This window comes from Amborella trichopoda, chromosome 5 (assembly GCF_054954075.1).
Source record: "Amborella trichopoda isolate Santa Cruz 75 chromosome 5, AtrichopodaSantaCruz75HAP2 v2.0, whole genome shotgun sequence".
In the NCBI taxonomy this organism is placed as follows: Eukaryota; Viridiplantae; Streptophyta; class Magnoliopsida; order Amborellales; family Amborellaceae; genus Amborella; species Amborella trichopoda.
Window position 1 is genome coordinate 46,121,884 of NC_142340.1, and position 20,018 is coordinate 46,141,901.

Genomic DNA, 20,018 nt, shown 5'->3' on the forward strand with positions numbered 1-20,018 from the left:
CCCAAGAGTGTATATCCTTAGGGGCACATCTATAATCAACTATAAATTTGGGACTTTGTAATGTACTTGTTAGCTTTGATAAGCCGAGCATGAGTCCCCTGCTAGAAACTCTGGATTATGAGTTTTGTTAGGCTATTTCGAGAAAGCGACCTAGGATCACGGATCTTGCCAGGAGTGTCCCATTAGTCAAGAATATTTCCATAAGGATTCTAATTTCTTTTCGGAGAATTTTTTTTGTGCCTAAGAACTACTGTGAATAGCTACAAATTACTGAAATGATTTTTTGAGATTTTAAATTTTTTTTGGAATTTTCTTGGTCACAATTTAATTATGTGTTAAAACAAATTCACTTGAGGACACAAACTATGGGACCCAAATGGACAATGGTCTCCACGACCCAAGTCCACATGGCCACGTCAGCCATGTGGCTAAATGTGTGGTCGACATCAGCCACATAAGAGTGGTCTGCCTGTCGTCAAGGAGTTGTTTGGTATTTTTAGATTTGTTCCAGTGGTGCACATGTGTGTGTCTAGCCTAATCACCCTTGATATTTTCCTTGACTTAAGGAGCCCAAGCCAATTAGAACTTAGATCTAAAAGTTGTTTCTAAGTTGCTGATGTGCTCTTCATTAAATGTGTGAGAGTATGACACTAAGTGTGTCTTATACAAGTGTGTGAAGGTGAAGAGAAAGCTCCTTACTTTCAATTTCAACATTCATTCTTGGAGTGAGAAGAAAAGTGTAGAGATTTGAGAGGCATATCCTTCTCTCTATTTTACATCTTTATTAAAAATCATATGCATAAATGTGATGAGAATTTCATTGATTTATGAAATCAAGAAAATAGGAAATTTAGAAATATTTTTACACATGGGGAGATAAAGACAGTGAATCTCAATCACAAATCTATGATAGCTAATAATATGGTTGAAAGGCTAAGACCAATACTCGCTCCAAGCCATTGATACCCATGATATGTGGTCGTAATTTGATCTAACACCTAGGCCAACTCAAAATCCTACCTCCCTCTTTATATAAGCTCTCTAACACTAAAGCCCTCGACACTTAACTTCTAGACCTCAATGTGTGGCTTCTCTAAGAGTTTGAGGGAGATTTTTTGAGAGAGAGAGAGAAAGATAGAGAGAAACATGTAGAAACACGGCCCCCTTTCTGTACCTCGGTAAGTCTGCCCTACGGCGCATGGTATGGATGCCTACTCATGAGGACCAAAGGAACCATTGGTAGTGATCTAAGTCCTTCTTCGTTGCTGTTCATTGCTCATTTACAGCAAGATAATCTTCATTTTGGTCCCCTCTTTCATGAACTAATACTTGCACCTTTCATGCCTCTTGGTTCCCACATATACTAGTACAAGCATAGTTCATTTAGAGCTCATTTTGATTTAGAATAACACAGTTGAATTTCCTACATCATTCACTGATATAATAGCCAAGGTTTTAGTCTTCTCTTGATCTTAAAATCTTCATTTTAAAAGGTGTTACTATGCCAAAATTTCCTCCCACACGATGTTGAGTTTTCGTAATCCATATACCTTGTTTGTGAGTTATGCTCCTCTCTCTCACTTGTTGCTGGCATGCGAACCATCATAACTTTTTGAAGTATTTTTCTCGATCGTGTTTGAGTTTTACCTACATGCTACATGCTTTCTATCATTTAGATTAAAATTGAACCAAGTTCTCTTGCTATCATATTGGGTTATCATATGGTTATATCTAAGACCTTAATCGGCATAAAATTGACCCACCATTCAGCTTCCCATGACATCCGAGAGTAAGTGCACGATTTGGTTATGTCTTTGTAATTCAAGATTGGCCTATTTATGTGCTTCATGGTTATGTAATTTATATATTTGAAATCCTTTATTATGTGGACTGATTTCATGTGTAATTTGATTAATGTTATGTTTAGTTTAAGCCAATCTCTAAGCTAAGTTGAGTATGGAGTGGAACAAGTAGTGGACCAATTCAGGAGCTGTATTGTGTGTTGCTGTAAATTCAGATTAATGGATGTATTTTGTGAGATTGAGTTAAAAAATTTAAATTGTATTACATTGAACTCAATCTCGTTACATTCCACCATGTTTTTCTACTTTCTCAACTCATTCAAAGATGAAATAAACATATTTTTAAGGACTTGTTTGATAACCGTGAAAGGTGGAAAAGTTTGTGATTTTCCCACCCTTTCTCGATCAAGCAGCCTGTCACCTGTTTGTTTGAGTGAAACTGCCCAAAAATTTCTCCACGGCCTTCCCATCATTCCCCCAGCCGGGTAAGTCGAAAACCACAGGGAAAGTTTGCCCATGCATTTAATACCTCAACAGTTTGAACATAAATTAAAAGCCTTTTTCAAAGTTTTTCACTTTTAAACATGTGATCCTACAATACCCTCCCACACCTATATGTAGGACCTCAAATTAAATTTGGTATAGATATCTAAAAACGTTATCACTGGACGTAGGATTTGATTTTTTTAGAGATATGTATCAAATTTAATGGTGATCCTTTAGAGTTTTACGTGAGTGTGGGGATCCATTTCCCTAAATTCATATGCTTTTAACCTTTTTTTTTTCTGAATGGCCTCTAGTCTTTTCGTCTCTCCTCCCAAATACATATGCTTTTAAACGAAACGGTCTACTAAACTTGGATAGACCCTCAGGCAAGCCTCTCTATCTCTCTTGTTAACTTTTTTTTTTCCTTCTAAGTACCCTCTAGTCTTTTTGTCTCTCCTCCCAAGAGTCTACTCTCTTTCTCTATATATCATTTCCCTAACAGTGATTTCATGCAACGATTGTATCATAGTATAATGTAACAATATTTAAAAACCATGTTATGATCATTTGTTTGATTCAAATTTTAAAATATACACTCTTTTCACTTTAATAAACAATCATAAAAAAAAAAAAAAATTTGAAAACACATTCTAAAAGGTAATTGCTTAGCCTAATTAACATAGGGCATCTATTTTGATAAGATGCTTAGATCTAGGCCTTAGAAGGATTTTTTCTTTTCTAATTTTTTTAGATGGCTTTAGATGAATAATGTTAAAAAAGAATAAAATGATTTTGAGTTTGTAAAGGCTAAGATCTTTAAATTCACAAAATGAACAGTCTGGATTCGTTGTTGGAGGGGATTCATTTTGAGCATATCTAGTGTCCAAATTAAATTTTTTTTTTTTAGGGTTGATTATTGAGATGAAGAGAGTGTATGTACAAAATTTTGAATCATACAAATGCCACAAACATGATTTTATAGATGTGTGGTTATATTATATTATGATACAAACGTTGCATTAGATCACTTTGCTCATATATTTTGAAATACCACAAACGGTTGTATCATAGTATAATGCAACAATCTTCAAAAACCATGTTAGGACCATTTGTTTGATCCAAATTTTGAATATACACTCTTTTCATTCTAATGAACAATCACACAAAAGAAAATTTTGAAATTGGAACTTAGAAAGTAGTTTTTTAGCCCAATTAACATATGCCGTCCATTTTAATAAGATGCTTAGATCTAGACCTTAAAAGGATTTTTTCTTTTCCATTTTTTTAGATGGCTTTATTATCATTAGATGAACAATGTTAAAAAAAAAAAAAAAATTGATTTTGAACTTGTAACTACTAAGAAATTGAAATTCACTAAATGAATGGTCTAGATTAGTTGTTGGAGGGGACAAGTTTTAACCGTAACTAAAGTTCAAAGTGAACTTTTGTTTTTTTGGGATTGATTATTGAGATAAAGAGTATGTGTGCAACATATTACTATACATCTTATAGCCATTTGTTTGATCCAAATTTTGAAAAATGATTTGTGCAACATATGACCATCTCATGCAACCGTTGTATACTAATATGGTGCAACAACCTTAAAAAACCATCTTATGGTCATTTGTTTGATACAAAATTTGAAATATATACTCTTTTCACAAAAAAAGAAAAAATTGAAAACGCAACCTATAAGGCATTTTTTTAATCCAATTAACATAGGTCGTTCATTTTGGTGAGATGCTTAGATCTAAACTTTAGAATAATTTTTTTTGTTTTGGATGACTTTATTATCATTAGATGAACAATGTTTAAAAAGAAAAAATGATTTTGAATTTATAAAAACTAAGATCTTAAAATTCACAAAATGAATGATCTAGATTCGTTTTTGGAAGGGACTCATTTTGACCATATCTAGAGTTCAAATTGATATTTTTTTGGATTGATTATTGAGATGAAGAGAGTGTGTGCAAAATTTGAAATCATACAGATACCATAAACATGATTTTTTAGAAGTGTCGTTGCAGTATACTATAATGCAACCGTTGCATTGGATCATTCCTCATTCATATATATATATATATATATATATATATATATATGATAACACTACGCAACGCCTATAGGAGAAAATGAACAGTAATTTCGCATATACTCATCACCGTCCAAAGTTCATCGTACAATCACATATGTCCGATAGTGTTTCAAATTTCATTTTTTTTTCTACAAATCGAAATGATTTGAAATTTGGAGCGTGTGTTTATCAAAAATAGAAGAATCTAATTAAAATATAAAAAATAATAATTCATAAAATATAAAATAACCAAAATACCTCTGAAAATTTAAAAGAGAGATTTTGGCATAACTAGTAAAAATATAAAATATTGGTAGTTAGTCAAACGAGCACGAAAGGATAAATATCAGAAAACTACATAATCTCAATAAATGAGATGCCAACCATGTCTTTATTAAACTTATGAAATATCAATATTTAAATTCTATTTTGTCAAACATAATTTATTTTTATTGTGAGACAAATTTCACCAAAATATTTAAACTATCTATTCTACTGTTGAACCCACTTTTCTTTAGGGAAGTTCTGTGCGCAAAAAATGCAGGGTTTACTTGCATCGACACGATGGATATTTTGTTAGGCCGCTCTAAAGGCCGACCATTAGAATCCCTGCACAATAACACCTTTTCATAGTGAAATTATTAAGAATCTTAATCGCAATTTTTTCATGCATAACCACGAGTTCTCGCTTTATAATCAGACAGCTTAAGATTAATTGAAAGAATGACCCATGAATTATAATCTGACAGCTTAAAACTAAATGCATCCACTGTTAGGGAATGAAAATCCATGGCTACTCAAACAATTACAAAGAGCAGTCTGATGGAGGACAATGAACAAGAAGAGAGGCAACACGGTAACCTACTAATGTGTGGAAAATAGTTGGGGAGCTTGTAAGCCAAAGTCCATAGCCACCTCTGCATGAATTAGATCAAAACAGTAAGGATATAAATCAAAAGTTATAGAAATCAAAAGTTACTCTATCTTACATCAAAGCAGTTTCATCTTAACCCTAAGTGGACTGTAATTTGGGCCGTCCATTTCAAAGCTTGCATCACAATTATAGATTAAAAATAAAAAGAAACCCGGAAAATACACTACGGTCCCGATTTTGACAAATGATGAAAGTACCTTCCATTTCGCAATATGCTCTTTTGATGGCCATTTTTAGGCCTCCAGAAGCATTTTTTTTAAAAAAAAAAAAATTGGGTTCGACAACTGGTAGAGTGCGCTAAGATGTCACAAGCCTCGATTCTCAATTATGTTTGCAAAGTAGAACATCTTACAATCACCTACATCAATGTCCTCTACTTCCTTGTTTTTTTTCTTTTTTTTTCCTTATTTTTTTCATTTTCTTTCAGGTTTTATGGTAACAAGTACAAAAGCATTACAAAACACACCATTTCTTATAGTCAAAGAAAATAAGTTTATAAACAAACACAAACCCAAGTACAATCATATGTACACACACTGTCTATCTGTCTCCCATAAATGAACACAAGCACACATTTACACATGAATATTGAAGGCAAGGGAAAGCTTAGTGAGTCTCATGAGTGAGACTATTGCTTAGGAAGGCCATAGCCAGTGCACTAGAAAGCATTATTCCACAGCACACCCACACTAACCATCCCATGCTTGGAGGGACAATCACCCACAAATGCAACAAAAATGCCAATGTCAAGGACACAATAGATGCAAGAGTAGTCTTTTTAAGGGCACCCCATTTCTCAAATGCCTCAGGTATTGAGGAATGCAATATCAAAAGGCAATAAAGTAAGGCCATGTCCAAGAAAGTCATTACAAAGAAGAAATTGATCCAAGGCTTGTTAGCTGCCCTAGAAGCTTCTAACTGTGCATTGTAGCCAAAGAAGGCTAGACCCACCACAGAAACCATCACCAAGGAAAAATTAGGTCGAGAAATCCTAATTGCTCTTGGGGTTGCCAACCTTTGATCTTCATTGTCCATTGTCTTCTTCTCTTTTCCTTGAGGATTATATTGTGTCCTTTTCTACAGTATTGTCCTTTCTTTTGTATAGTACTCTTCCCTCGTTTCTCCTGCAATATCTTGTGTTTGGTATAGTGTCTTTTCCATCGTAAGGATATGGAGCTCTTTTTGTGTGCCTCTTTGCATTTATAGGGAGTTATTCCTTTGTGCCTAAGTAATTAGAACACTTGTTCAGCAAGTCAAGAAGACGTCAAAAGAGTAAAAAATTTATTTATTTATTCTTCTAATTGTTCTATAGAGTCAAATTATTGTTGGACGAAGGAAACAGGATTTCGTAGGCCTCAGGTTAGGTTTAAGATTTCGTGTGCTCGCTAGAGCATTTTCGATTTTGCTTGTATGGGTGAAGCCTAATTTAGAAGTATTTTTAGGATGCAAAATTTATGATTTGATGTCAAAACATTAAATGGGGCCTCCCCAATTATTGAACTATTAAATCCAAGGTCTAAGAACTAAAAAAATAAAGATTTTTTCTTCATTCTGAATATTGACCATCTAATTTCCTAAGTGAATCCTAATATTTTAACGAAAAGGCTAAAATAAGGCCAAGGTTTTATATAAATAAGGAAAAAGTTAAAACGAACCAAGGTTCTAGACAATCAAATTAAAGCCCGTCTTAAAAATTCCACTAAAAGAGGTTGTTTAGATGCTAAAATTGATCATCTTGACATCAAGATGCACAAACATGAGAAAAAAAAGGATTTCAAGTTTCAAAAAATAGTGCATCTTGTAAAGCATTTTTGGACTGTCAATTTTCAAGATTTCTAAGTTTTATATATTTTAAGACTATCACAAATATTTTCAATATTGGAACCACATTTTTAGACACTATTTGAAGGTGGGCTTTACTTAAATTGTTTAAAGCCTCTGCTCTATTCAAATCACACCCCCAATAAGTAAAGCCTCATCACAAAACTCACCGAAAATTACAGTTCCGGAGTCAGAAAACCTTGATAATCTTGACCTTGATCATTTTTGTAGTGAACAAAAAAAAAAGGATTTAATTTTGAATTCTAATTTTTCTTGGAATTGTTTGATTTTGGATTTTAATTTCCTTTGGAATTATTTGATTTTAATTTTTATAAACTTTTATATACTCAAATGAATTGCTTATAATAATATTCCTTTAGTATTGGCTTTATGATACACGTATCAGTTCTAGTGTGGGAGTACGGGGTTTAAATCCTTAAAGTTGGTACCAAATCACCAAGTTGATCTATATTCTTCTTCTTTCTTTTCTCTCTCTTTTTTTTATATTTTTATATTTTTTAATTTTATTTTTTAAATTTTTTTCATGAATAGGCTCAAGGCTACCTAGCCAGGGTGGTGGAACGCCAGAGTAAAAAAAAAAAAAATCGGCTCAAAGGGAAAATATCCACTCTTATTTGATCCAATTTTATTAGGGAAAAAGATGTATAACCCCCATCTCCAAAATCATAATACCAAATAACCTCATGATCTATGAAAAGACCTTAGCCGGAGATCAACCAAAAAGAAAATGTGTCACCGGAGATCCGTCAAAAATAGGCACCAAAAAAAAATCTGAAAAACCCAGATCTGAGATCACCTCCCTCTGAAAAATAACCCCAAGGTCTATGAAAAGCCCTTAGCTGGAGATCTACCAGAAAACAGTGTGTCACCGGAGATCTCTCAAAAAAAAAAATCTAAAAAACCCAGATCTGAGATCACCAACCTCTGAAAATCCGTTCTGAACCCTTTGCCTCCGAATCGTGCTGTCTGTGATCTCGTTCCCAAGGTACAAGAGAGACTGAAAAACCCAAAACCTGTCGGATCTGAGATCACCTCAGCCGTTACTTCGTTCTTGTTCAAATCTGAAATCGCCTCCTTGAAATTCACTCCGTGTCCCTGATCTTTTTCATCCTCCTTCGAATCTGACGCTCGTCATCCAGATCTGAAATTCTCTCGGTTAGTGCATTTTTTAGCTCAAGTCGCTCTCTCTCCTAGTTTCTCAGTCGTTTCTCTAGTCCGGATCTGAAGCTCCCTCTACCATTGTTTTCTTGGCTTCTCCAATTTGAAGCTCGCATGAACCAGAATGTTCGAGGGACCTGCTTCCTTTTGCCCATCCTCCTACTTCTAAGACAATCGTCTCTCGACCTTTTCATTTTTTTCTCTTTAGTTTATATACGGTTGCAACTTTAAAATATAAAATTACATATACACCTCAAAAAAAAAAAAAATCTATGAGAGCAGAGTTCTTTTAAAAATGTCTTGATATCGAAATGTATTAATATAAAAACAAAAAAAAAGGGTTTTGAGTTTAGAAATAGTAGATTTTGTAATACATTACCTAGAACGTCCATTTTCAAGATTTTTATATTTTTATGGATCTCTTTGATTTTAATCATTTTTAGAGTTTTACACTTTCTAATTAAATATGAAAATAGATTTTAAGATAATTCTAATAATTTTCTACCACAAAATTACATGTTATGATAAAATTTGAAAGTTTGCCTTCATTGGATGGCTTGACGTTGTAACCTTATAAAAACCGCACCTTTATTTTTATTTTTTTTTGGTGGCAAAAAGTCAAGATTGTCATCATTAAATGGGTGCAGTTTGTATAGATCCTAGGCTCTAACAATCAAATTAGAGCCTACTTTCAAATAGTATCAAAAAATGTGGTTTTAATACGAAAATCTTTGTGATAGCCATAAAATATATTTTCATCTTTATTTATAATGTTTAAAGCTTAAAACATGGTGTAGATGGACAGATCTATGAAAATTTGAAAATCATGAAAATTGATGGTCAAAATATGCATTACAAAATATACTATTTCCAAAACTTGAAATCAATTTTTTTCTCATGTCCATGCATCTTGATGTCGAGATGATCAGTTTGAGGATATTTGGGCATCAAAAAAATCTTGTTTAGTGAAATTCTTGAGGTAGGCTTGAATGTGATTGTTTAGACTTTTTCCTTAAATAAAGCGTGCGGTTTGTATAGAGTCAAGGCTCTAAACAATCAAAGTAGAGCCTACCTTCAAATAGTATTGAGAAATGTGGTTTCCATATTAGAAATCTTTATGATAGTCTTAAAATATATTTTTATCTCAAATTATAAAATTTAAATCTTCAAAAAATAGTGTAGATCAAGCACATCTATGAAAACTTGAAAATCTTGAAAATTGACAATAAAAAAATATATTACAAGATGCACTATTTCCAAAACTTGAAATCCATTTTTTTAATGTCCGTGCATCTTCATGTAAAGATGATTAATTTGAGGATATTTGGTCATCAAAAACCCTCTTCTAGTGAAATTTTTGGGGTAGGCTCGGATTTGATGGTATAGAGAGCCTAGGCTCTAGATAAACTTTTTCCTTAAATAAAAAAAAAGAAAATAAAAATGGGGGAGTGCATAAAGAAATAGAGAGGGGTGGCGTATAAAAGGTTGGGGAGTGGCCCTCTAAAGTACTGATCGAGTTTTCCATTACTCTGATCCTATTTGATGAATATGTTTTTCTTACTTGATCTTGATATTTCTGTAGTATCAAAGTTTTCTGCTACTTGATCATGTTATTTTTGATGATCTAGTAATCCACAGTGTAGGAAAACTCGGGCGATTCAAATTCTTACTGCCTAGTTACACCCGGTTAGATCAAAACCGGCAATTGGCTAATTCTGATTTCAACTGGTTTTGGTGAACCGGCTGGTATTTTAAAAAAAAATTCAAAAAAATATAAAATCCCAAAACATAGGGGATTTTGTTTGTAATGCATTTTTTAAAACTAGTTTTCATCATTTTGGCAAAATTTGGAAATTGTTTTCTTGATTAATACTTATTTTTACACTTTCCCATCTTTTTTAAAAATTTGAAAAATACCCCTGGATACAAATCGATTCTTTAAAATATGTTTTTTTCATTAATTTTTAATTCTATTTGAGTGTGCTTTGTTTTCTCATGCTTTAAATATATATTTTATATTTTATTAATTTTTTTTCTATTTTTGTAACATTTTTGTGACTGCTTGGGACTTGCCAGATAGGATGGTTGAATTGCTTCTGGTCCTATGTTCAGTTAACCGTTCCGGTTCAATTTTTTTCTATACTGGTTTTCCATTACTCGATCATATTTGAAGATCAAGTTTTTTGTTACTTGATCGTATTTGATGATCGACTCTTCCGTTACTCAATCATGTTTTGATCAATTTTTTCGTTACTAGATCTGAAATGCAGTTTTATGATTGTAATGCCACAAATTATTGTTTTAGTGAAATTCTATCTCCACTGAACGTACACTTTTAGTGAAATTTTATCTTTAATGCTTATGTTCTTTTAAATTCAATATCATTGTAAATATATTTTTTTTCTTTTATTCTAGGTTTGGCTGATACATACTCTTTTAATCTATAATATTTCATAAATAAATTATTTTTGCCAGTAGAAACTAATTCATGTTTGTCAAATGTATTTTTCAATAAGAAGTATTTTGTATGAACGATGGTAACTTCATGAACTACCCCTTTACACACTGTCAATATACATGATGATCAGTTTTCATGTTAAATTGTCAGGTTCATTTTTTACTATTTACTTATTAAAACAGTTAAACCATGACACAATCAAGAGAAGACCCTGCATGGCAACATAGGATCAGACATGATCCCAACAAAAAAGATAAAATTGTTTAATTACTGCAAAAAAAGAAAAAGTGATAAATAGTGGCGTATATAGGTTCAAACAACATTTGACAGGGGTTAAGAGATATGTTTATGTGTGCCCGAATGTCCCTAGCAATGTAAGAAAACAAATGGCGACCATTATCAAGGTTAACAAGGGGATGAATGAGGAGATAATTGACTTATATACGCTCCATCCATGATAATTCTGAGTTTTTACTTTTTTGTGATGTAAATTTAATAGTTAACAATAATTCATACAGGGAAAGAACATCTCAATATTCACATATTGATGCAAAAAAATGAAAGTTATTAATATAATACCTTCATTTTTTATTGGATTCCTAAAAAATAACATTTATCATGATTTTTTAATTTTTTTTTGATTTTTTTAAAGTCGAATCAAAAGGAGTTGGCCGATTCTTGATCCAAACCACCGATTTACCGATTCGGATCGGTTTTCAAAGTGCCCGATTCAGGGTATCGATCATTTTTTTTTAAACCCCTGATTCTAAGACAGTTCGCGGTGAACTTTTGACAAGGCAAATTACCGAATTACATATAGGTGGAGTGATTGCAAACGACATATCGTGGCCACCAATTGAAAAGGAATTCCTTTCCCGTTCTTGGTTCTTTTGGATTAATGCTGAAAGATTTCATGTTCTGTGGGCGTATACTGTTTATTTTCTTTTTCGAGTAAAAGCCGATCTACGTGCAGGACTATAAATTTTGGAGATCTGACCTCTTTAACCTATAGACTAACGACAATATCAAAAATTTCCAAATCCCACTCGCTAATGCACATGCAAAGAATAATTTCTGTTTTAAAAGTAATCATCTAACGATTATCGGTGTTCCCAAAATTTCATCTTGAAAAAAAAAAAAAAAATACTCTCAAGTAATTTCATGAGTGCACCAATGTTGACGTAGATTTTCATTTTGTTCGACAAACATATTTAAATGAAAAACTCTCTCTGTCATATATCTAATCTTCCAGACAACTTGATGACTTCTTTACGAAATCCTGTAATGCTTTTTGTTTTTCAAGTATCGGTTTCAAACTCTCAATGGTTTGCTTCCGACCTTCACCAGTTTGAGAGTAAGTATGAAACTGTATATATATATATATTATTTACTTTATAGATAAGATAATTTTTTATTGAGAATACAAGTGTATACATGCATGCAACTTTGTGTAACCCTATAAGACTGGTTCTTTTACCCTAGATATATACAGAAATACAATTTGCTCACAAATACCGAAAAAGATATATTTTCTCCCAGTTCACAGTTCACACACACGCATACACACATGCATGCACAAATGAGTTCATACAAACCTCTCTCTACAATATATACCCCTCTCTATCGTACCTCCTGCTTGGCCAGTTCATCAACGTCTCCATGCGCTTTGCGTCTCTCTTCCCATACTTATAAAAATTCCTTAAAAAATATATATGATCATCGAGTCGACTCGACTCGCCCTTAGTGAGACTCTTGAGAGAGGCTCTTGCTGAGGAAAACCATAGCTGATCCACTAGAAAGAGTTATCCCTAATGCAACCCACACTAACCACCCCATGCTTGGAGGCAAACTGATCCACAAATATAACAAAAATGCCAATGTCAAGGTCACAACACATGCAAGAATGGTTCTTTTAAGGGAAGCCCATTTCTCAAAGGCCTCAGGCATTGAGGAATGCAACATCAAGAGGCAATCAAGCAAGGCCATGTCCAAAAATGTAATGATAAAGAAAATATTGATCCATGGCCTGTTACCTGCCCTTGAAGCTGCTAAGCTTGCATTGTAACCAAACAAGGTTAAGCCCACAGCTGAGATAATCACCAAGGGTAAATCAAATTGAAAAGAATTAACAGCCCTTGAGACTCCTAACCTCTTATGTTGAGTTTCCATTTTGCTCCCTCTTTTCCTTCAGTTTCATATATTGTTTTATATCGGGCAAGATAGACTATATATTTAGTGTAATTTCAAGGAGCTTGGTAACCTTGTCGTGTTGACAGGGGTTGCTTGTTTTCAAAGTAACAATCTTTAATAATGGTCAAAATGATTTTTGAAACGTCATTGACTTAGTGCAAAGACTCGGAAAAAGAAAAAAAAAAAGGGTGCAGTTTGTATAAGGCTGAGATTCTAAACAATTAAAATAAGGTGCACTTTCAAATGGTGTCGAGAAATGTGGTTTCAATACCGGAAATTTTTTTAATAGCCTTGAAATTTAATTTTTAGTTATAATTATAAAATTTAAAGCTACAAAAATAGTCTAGATTGGGAATATCTATAAAAACTTGAAAATCTTGAAAATTGACGGTCCAAAAATGCATTACAAGATACACTATTTCCCAAAACTTGAAATCCTTTTTTTTCCATGTCCATGCATCTTGACGTCGAGATGATCAATTTGAGGACATTTGAGCATCAAAACAACCTCTTCTAGTAAAATTTTTGAGGTGGGCTCTAATTTGATTGTTTAGAGCTTCGGCTCTACATAAACTTTTCGGGAAAGAAAAAACCAAATTGTTCACTCAATCAAAAATAAGAAATTTCAAAACATCATTACACACAAGAACATTTTTAAATCTTATGTATTTTCCTTTTTGAAAATACACAATGTTTATAGATTTGAAATCTTTAATACGCAGGAGTATCTATTTCTCTAACTCAAGTTGAATGCTACCCTTAATTATGGCTTATCGTATGTTATTTATCTTTTAAACCCGGCCTAATTATTTGATACATTTCCATGATGATGTCGTCCCTGAGGCGCATTTTTGAAGCAATGCCGCTAAGAAGAAGACAAATCGATACTAATGCTACCTTTTACCGCCTTTCTCACCATTTATATAGTTGTTTTTATCTCTATTCAATCTCAACACATTTTCTTTTTCAAGTGTAAAGAGGATATGATTAGGAAATGTTTTCAGCAATTTAGGTATGTATACAGAATAATAAATAAAATACAAAATGAGTCAATTTTAGCTAAAAATTACTAGAAAGTACGTGTATTGTAGAGTTCTTTAATTTTTCCAGAGGATGGGAACACCTCAGACCGCTAACTGGATTGGAGCAGTTCGAGATTTTTATCATCGGACGACCTATATTGTGGTGTAACACCACAAATCTGGGTGATATGAGAATGAGGACCTTGGACTGGTCGTCAATTGTCCTAAAACATAAGACACGGCCCAGACAATCAAAACATGTTCGATCCACCTATAATGTGGTTGAACACCAAAGTGTGGATGGTCCGAGGATGAAAACCTCAAATCGCTTACTGGATTGAAGCAGTCCAAAATTTTCATCCTCAAACCGCCTATAATATAGTGTAACACCACAATTTGGGTGGTCTGAGAATGGGGACTTTAGAACTTGCCAACTGTCCTAAAACGTAGGACATAACCCAAACAATAAAAAAAAGCTAAACACTTAAATAAAATAAAACCGGTTTGGGGTGCTATCTCTAGACTGAGGGCCATTATGGAAAGAATTTAAAAAATCTACAATAAATTACCATTCTTGTAATTTTTTGCCAAAATTGACCCATTTCACATTTTATTTGTCTATTTTGTGTCCATACGTAAATTAATCAAATTATTTTAAATTAAAATTAATATGTGAGTTGAAGAGGTTATAACCCTAAAAATTTAAGATCCTAAACTTAACTCTAGATGAGGTTTTACCAATACACATTGCACTCACGCGGAAGTAGAATATCTTTTGGCTTAATTGTTTATATATATATATATATTTTCGTGTACCACCGCGTACAAAATAAGCTTCCGTCTCATGATTCAATGTTTTTAGTTGGGGAATATAACGTAACTAGTGAGGTCAGGGAGTGACGTAGGATACGAATCATGTTATTGGAAGTATCCGGGCTTCCATCTCAAGCCTTTGTGAGGATCAGATACCCGGAAAATGGTGACTCAGCAGGGTATAGGGGTCTTAATGGGTCGGGTTGGGTCCCTATTGACCCTAATCCCGGTTTGACCTGATTGGTTTCTACTTGGATTCAGACCGGACTCATACAAGTGGCTGGGTTATTACGGTTGAACCGGACCTGCAGGGTTGGGGCTGGTAGACCTTGACTTGGACATGATCCGACTTGATAAAGTTAGATGGAACCAACCCGTCAGGTCCATGTTATGTGGACCTAAGGCTCGTAATGGGCCAGAGGGCTGGGCTAGGGCTAGTGCCGTCCTGGCATGGAGCTCTTTTTTTTTTACTTTATTTTTGTTGGCCAGACCAAGCTTTGTCCACCCCTAGCAGGGCCAGGGCCGAGCTTAGGCTAGCCCTATGGGGACAAGGTTGGGCCAGGGCCAAGGACGTACGACCCTTACTTGGACCCAGACTTTATCATTTCCAATGTTTGGGTCCAAAACCCAGATCCTTATTGACCAATCAGGTTGGTAGGTTTACTCAACCCAATTCCACCCCAAGCGAGATAGATCCAAACCAACCATTGCAGTATCCCTTATGCAATTTCTTTGGAATGGTTTGCTTTGCGGATTTTAATTTTTATATGCTTTTATATAGTAAAATAAATTATTTTTAATAATAGAGAAATTATTACAAATATATCTTAACTTTCGTCTATTTAGAAAAAACCCTCAACTTTCATAAATCTCTCCCACACTATTTTTCTTCAATTTTAGGCATTTTTTGACCAAAACCTTCACCGTAGTTGTATTTCGATGAAACACAATTACCGTACTTTAAAAACTACCTATGTTATAGTTGTATTACGATTAAACACAATTACGGTACTTTGAAAACTACCTATGTTATAGGACATTTTAAGTACCTTAAAAACTAAATCATGTTATACGGTACTTGAAATATTGTAAACCTTTTTTCTTTATATTTATCTCTTTCATCTCTCTAAATTTTTTTATGTTTATCTCTTCTTTCTCTCTCTAATTCTTTTAATATGTATCTCTTCTTTCTCTTTGATTTTTTTTATCTCTTCTTTTTCTTTCTAAATCTTTTCTCTCTCTAACTTTTTTCTCTCTCTACTTACTTCATCAACTCAACAACGCGATTCCAACACGAAACAAATTTGACTCCACCTAATTTTCATAGGGGATGGGGTTGAAGGGAGTTTTTATAGGGAAGGATAAAGTATGCACAAGCTGTTTTTAAGATCTCCTTGGAGAGAGAAAGAGCGTTGGAGAGAGAAAGAAGAGATAAAAAAAATTATTGAGAGAAAAAAAAGATAAACATAAAACAAATGGGAGATGAAAGAGATAAATATAAAGAGACAAAATTGAAAAAAATGGGTATAGACGAGGTTTATGAAAGTTGAGAAGTTTTTTTTAAATAAACAAAAAATTAAAGTATGTTTGTGATAATTTTCCTTAATAATATTCTTTAAGCTTCGTCTTTTTGGCATACCTAACAATTCTAATGTGGGAATGCAGGATTTAGTCCTTAAAATAAACGGAAAATTAAAGTATATTTGTAATAATTTCCCTTAATAATATTCTTTAAGCTTTGGCTTTTTGACATACCTAACAATTCTAGTGTGGGAATGCAGGGTTTAGTCCTTAAAATTTGTCCCAAATCACAAAGTTGATTTATCCCTTTTTTTTTCGAATCAGCTCAAAGCTAGGTGATGGATCATCAGAACATAACATCGTGTGTTGCGTTCTCTCATCTTTTGAATCTCACAAGTAGGTTAAAAGAGGCACATCAAATTCCATTTAGATTATGGGGTTATTGAAAAAAGGATCAAGAGTCTACAATTTAGACGATGAAAAATGCAAGGAGGGGCCTTTTGGTTTTTTACTTGGAAAACGTTTATGGGCATTCCATGCGTCTAGCGGAAACTTTGGGATTATAACTTTGGAAAAAGGGGTATACAATTTTTTTTTTTTTTTTTTGGGGGGTCTTGTTGTGCTCTTAATGCATCACCCTATTAATCCCTGCTATGTTAGTAAGCACATGTTTTAATTTTGGGTGAGATTTGTATAAGGTTGTCTCTTATATTGTAGAAGAACGGTGCACCTTTAAAATTTTCTTAGAGATGTTTGTTTTGGTGTAAAAAACCTTATGATGACATGAAAATCTTTTTTCATATTTATTTTTAAATTTTTTAACTTTTTAAATTTTAAAAATAGTATAGATCGAGAATATGAATAAAGGCTTAATTTTTTATTTAAAATAGACAATCCAATAACTTGTTAGACGATGCACTATTATTTGGATTTGAAATTCTTTTTCTTTTCATGTTTGTATATCTCGAGGTCAGAATGATCAGTCGAAAGATTCTCCCATACTAAAAGGATTTTTGAGGTTCATCTTACTTCAATAGTATAAAGTAGCAAGCTTTTACCTTTAAGTTTTGAGAGGCATGTATTAAATATTTATTTCCAAAATACCCCTGTCAATTTTATACTCTCGAATTTTATGCCCTCCTTTGTATAGGATAACTTTCAGGAGTTTGAAATGTTCAAGTTCAGTGATTTTGAACGTTTCAAGGTTTAATCTGTTATTTCTGAACATTTGAAGGTTTTATATGTAAGAATATCGATGAGGAAATTAGTATATTGAATATAAACCCCCCTTGCACATGCAGTAAGTGTTTCTTTTTCCTTTCTACAAATCAAGATGAAAGTTGTGTTTTGCACTGTCTACATCATTTTTCAAAACATAAGCATCCCCTCTTCCAAAACCTTTCTTTTTATTCCAACTAAAAGACTCTCAAAATCTTATTAAAACTAAATCTCTCTCTCTGAAAATCATATTAAAACTCTCCCCCACCATAAATGGCTCAAACCAAGCATTGCACTTCTCTAAAAAATTGCACACAAAAATGGCTCAAACCAAGCATTGCACTTCACTCAAACACACACACACATAAAGTGTAAATCTCTCTCTCTTCCAAGTTACTATATATTCAAACCTGTGCCATTTATTGAGTGAAAGTATAACATAGACTAGTGATGCATGGGACACAGTACACCATAAGGACAAATGCTGGACACTAGCCACAGTTCTCAATGACAAACATTCAACCAGCTATGGATAACCAGCATCCATTGCCGGTAACGAATGGTAGATGTGTGATATGGTTTCCTATATCTTATCATGTCTGGAAACTCCCTACTTAGTATTCTGTGGGCTAAGCACACTTAGTGAGGCTCTTGCATAAGAAAACCATAGCCGATGCACTGCACAAAGCGAGGCCGCATGCAACCCAAACTAACCATAGCATGTTTGGGGGTAGACTTATCCATAAATACACCAAAAATGCAAGTGTTAGGCCTATGATGGTGACGAGAGTCGCATTTCTTAGGTCACTTCTCTTCTCGAAAGCTTGTGGTGCTATGGAGTACATGATCATAAGGCCATCAAGTGCCGCCATGTTCAAGAAGGTTAGTACATAGAAAAGGTTGATCCAATGGTTGTTTCCGGCCCTCAAAGCGGCGTCAAAGGCGTTGAAGCCAAAGAAGACCAGCCCAATCAATGCCACAATTACCGTCGATGTAAAAGAGGAGTCAATCTTAGCCGTTGATGACAGACGATCTTGTGTTTCCATGATGCCCCCTATGGTGCTCTTGAATAAATCTTCCCCTTATGAGCGAATTAGGAGCTAGAAGACTCTTCTTGGTAGCTCAAGAATAAGTTTTGATACATATGAGTATATATAATGATAACTTTAGAAAGGTTAACACTCAAAAAATTGGTAAAATATTAGGAAATGGAGCAGTTCCTTCCTTCTTTATTTCTTTCACAACTTTTAAAGGAATTTGCCCAAGTCTTCTAATTAAATAAGTGAGGAGGAAGGTTTTATTTATTTATTGTTTGTTTACTTTCGAGGAAAGAGACATCACATACCTACCATCGGATTGGTTGATTAACAACTAAAGCTCATCCCTGCGGTCCCTAGATTCCCTATTTGCTTTTGTTCACACTTTCTAAGTAAAAACCAGCAAGCAACTTGTAAGAAGGATAGGGACACAAGAATATGATATGGAAACTATGGGCTCTAGATTCTTACACGTTTGTAAAAGTCAAAACACGCTTTCACTTCCATTTCGTTGTTTCTATTGTTGAATCTTCCCCTAATTCTTTCTCATGAAAGTAATCTAATATAAATAAGGGGAAATATCATTAAAGGCAAAAGGTTTATATAAGATCTACATTTTAAAATATACAACTAAGGTGCATCTCTAAAATCTTTTGAAAGAGTTTATTTTGATGTTAGAAAAATATCTAATTGATCATCTTGATATTAAGATGTATAGATATGAATAACATAAAAAGAAAAGAAAAGAAATTTCAAGTTCTAAGCATAGTGTGAATAGTCTTAAGTTTATTTGAAGAGACTCAGTATCCATAAATTGATATAAGAGTAATGATACTATGAGACCTTCCCACACCCATGTGAGTAGGACCCCAAAGGATCATCAGTAAATTTTGATACAGATCTCTAGAAAAATTATCAATAAACCCATTCACCCAAGTCTCACACCCATATGATAATTTTCTAGAGATCTGTGTAAAAATTTAATGGTGATCCTTTAGGGTTCTACTCACATGGGTGTGGGAGGGTCTCATAGTGTCATTACTCTTGATATAAATATACATACTTGTCTTTTATAAACAATTTACATTACAGATTGCAATAATAGAAATTAATTATAGACACCCATACTATACCCAAACTTACCATAAAATACAAGATATGGTACTTACGGTTCCCATATATATTGATTATATATACATCTTCCATATTAACCGGATATACAATATATATTTTCCTTTCACACTCCCCCTCAAACTCAAGTTGCTAAGAGAGAGAGCAACTGGAGTCGAACACCAAGTTGTAGAAATGAGCAATGGATCTTTAGATGCATACTCAGATTGTTTGATTAATAAACATAGAAATTAGCGGCCGCAAATCGGAGTTCAGCCTTAAAAACTTTAGAGACAGATTCAGCAGCTTGGAAGGGTCAACAAAACTCGAGTGGATCCGAGACAGATTCAGCA

General features: G+C 33.6%; 2 long non-coding RNA genes across 2 annotated transcripts; both read right to left on the minus strand.

Moving 5' to 3' along the window:
- Positions 1–5,764: 5,764 nt before the first annotated feature.
- On the minus strand, positions 5,765–8,479 carry LOC18431920 (uncharacterized). Its single transcript, XR_966590.3, has 2 exons — positions 8,061–8,479; positions 5,765–6,520 (listed from the first exon to the last, which is right to left on the minus strand). It is a non-coding gene; the product is annotated as an uncharacterized LOC18431920 (long non-coding RNA).
- Positions 8,480–12,254: 3,775 nt separating this feature from the next.
- Positions 12,255–13,035, minus strand: LOC148782154 (uncharacterized). Its single transcript, XR_016056538.1, has 2 exons — positions 12,788–13,035; positions 12,255–12,603 (listed from the first exon to the last, which is right to left on the minus strand). It is a non-coding gene; the product is annotated as an uncharacterized LOC148782154 (long non-coding RNA).
- Between the last annotated feature and the right edge of the window lie 6,983 nt (positions 13,036–20,018).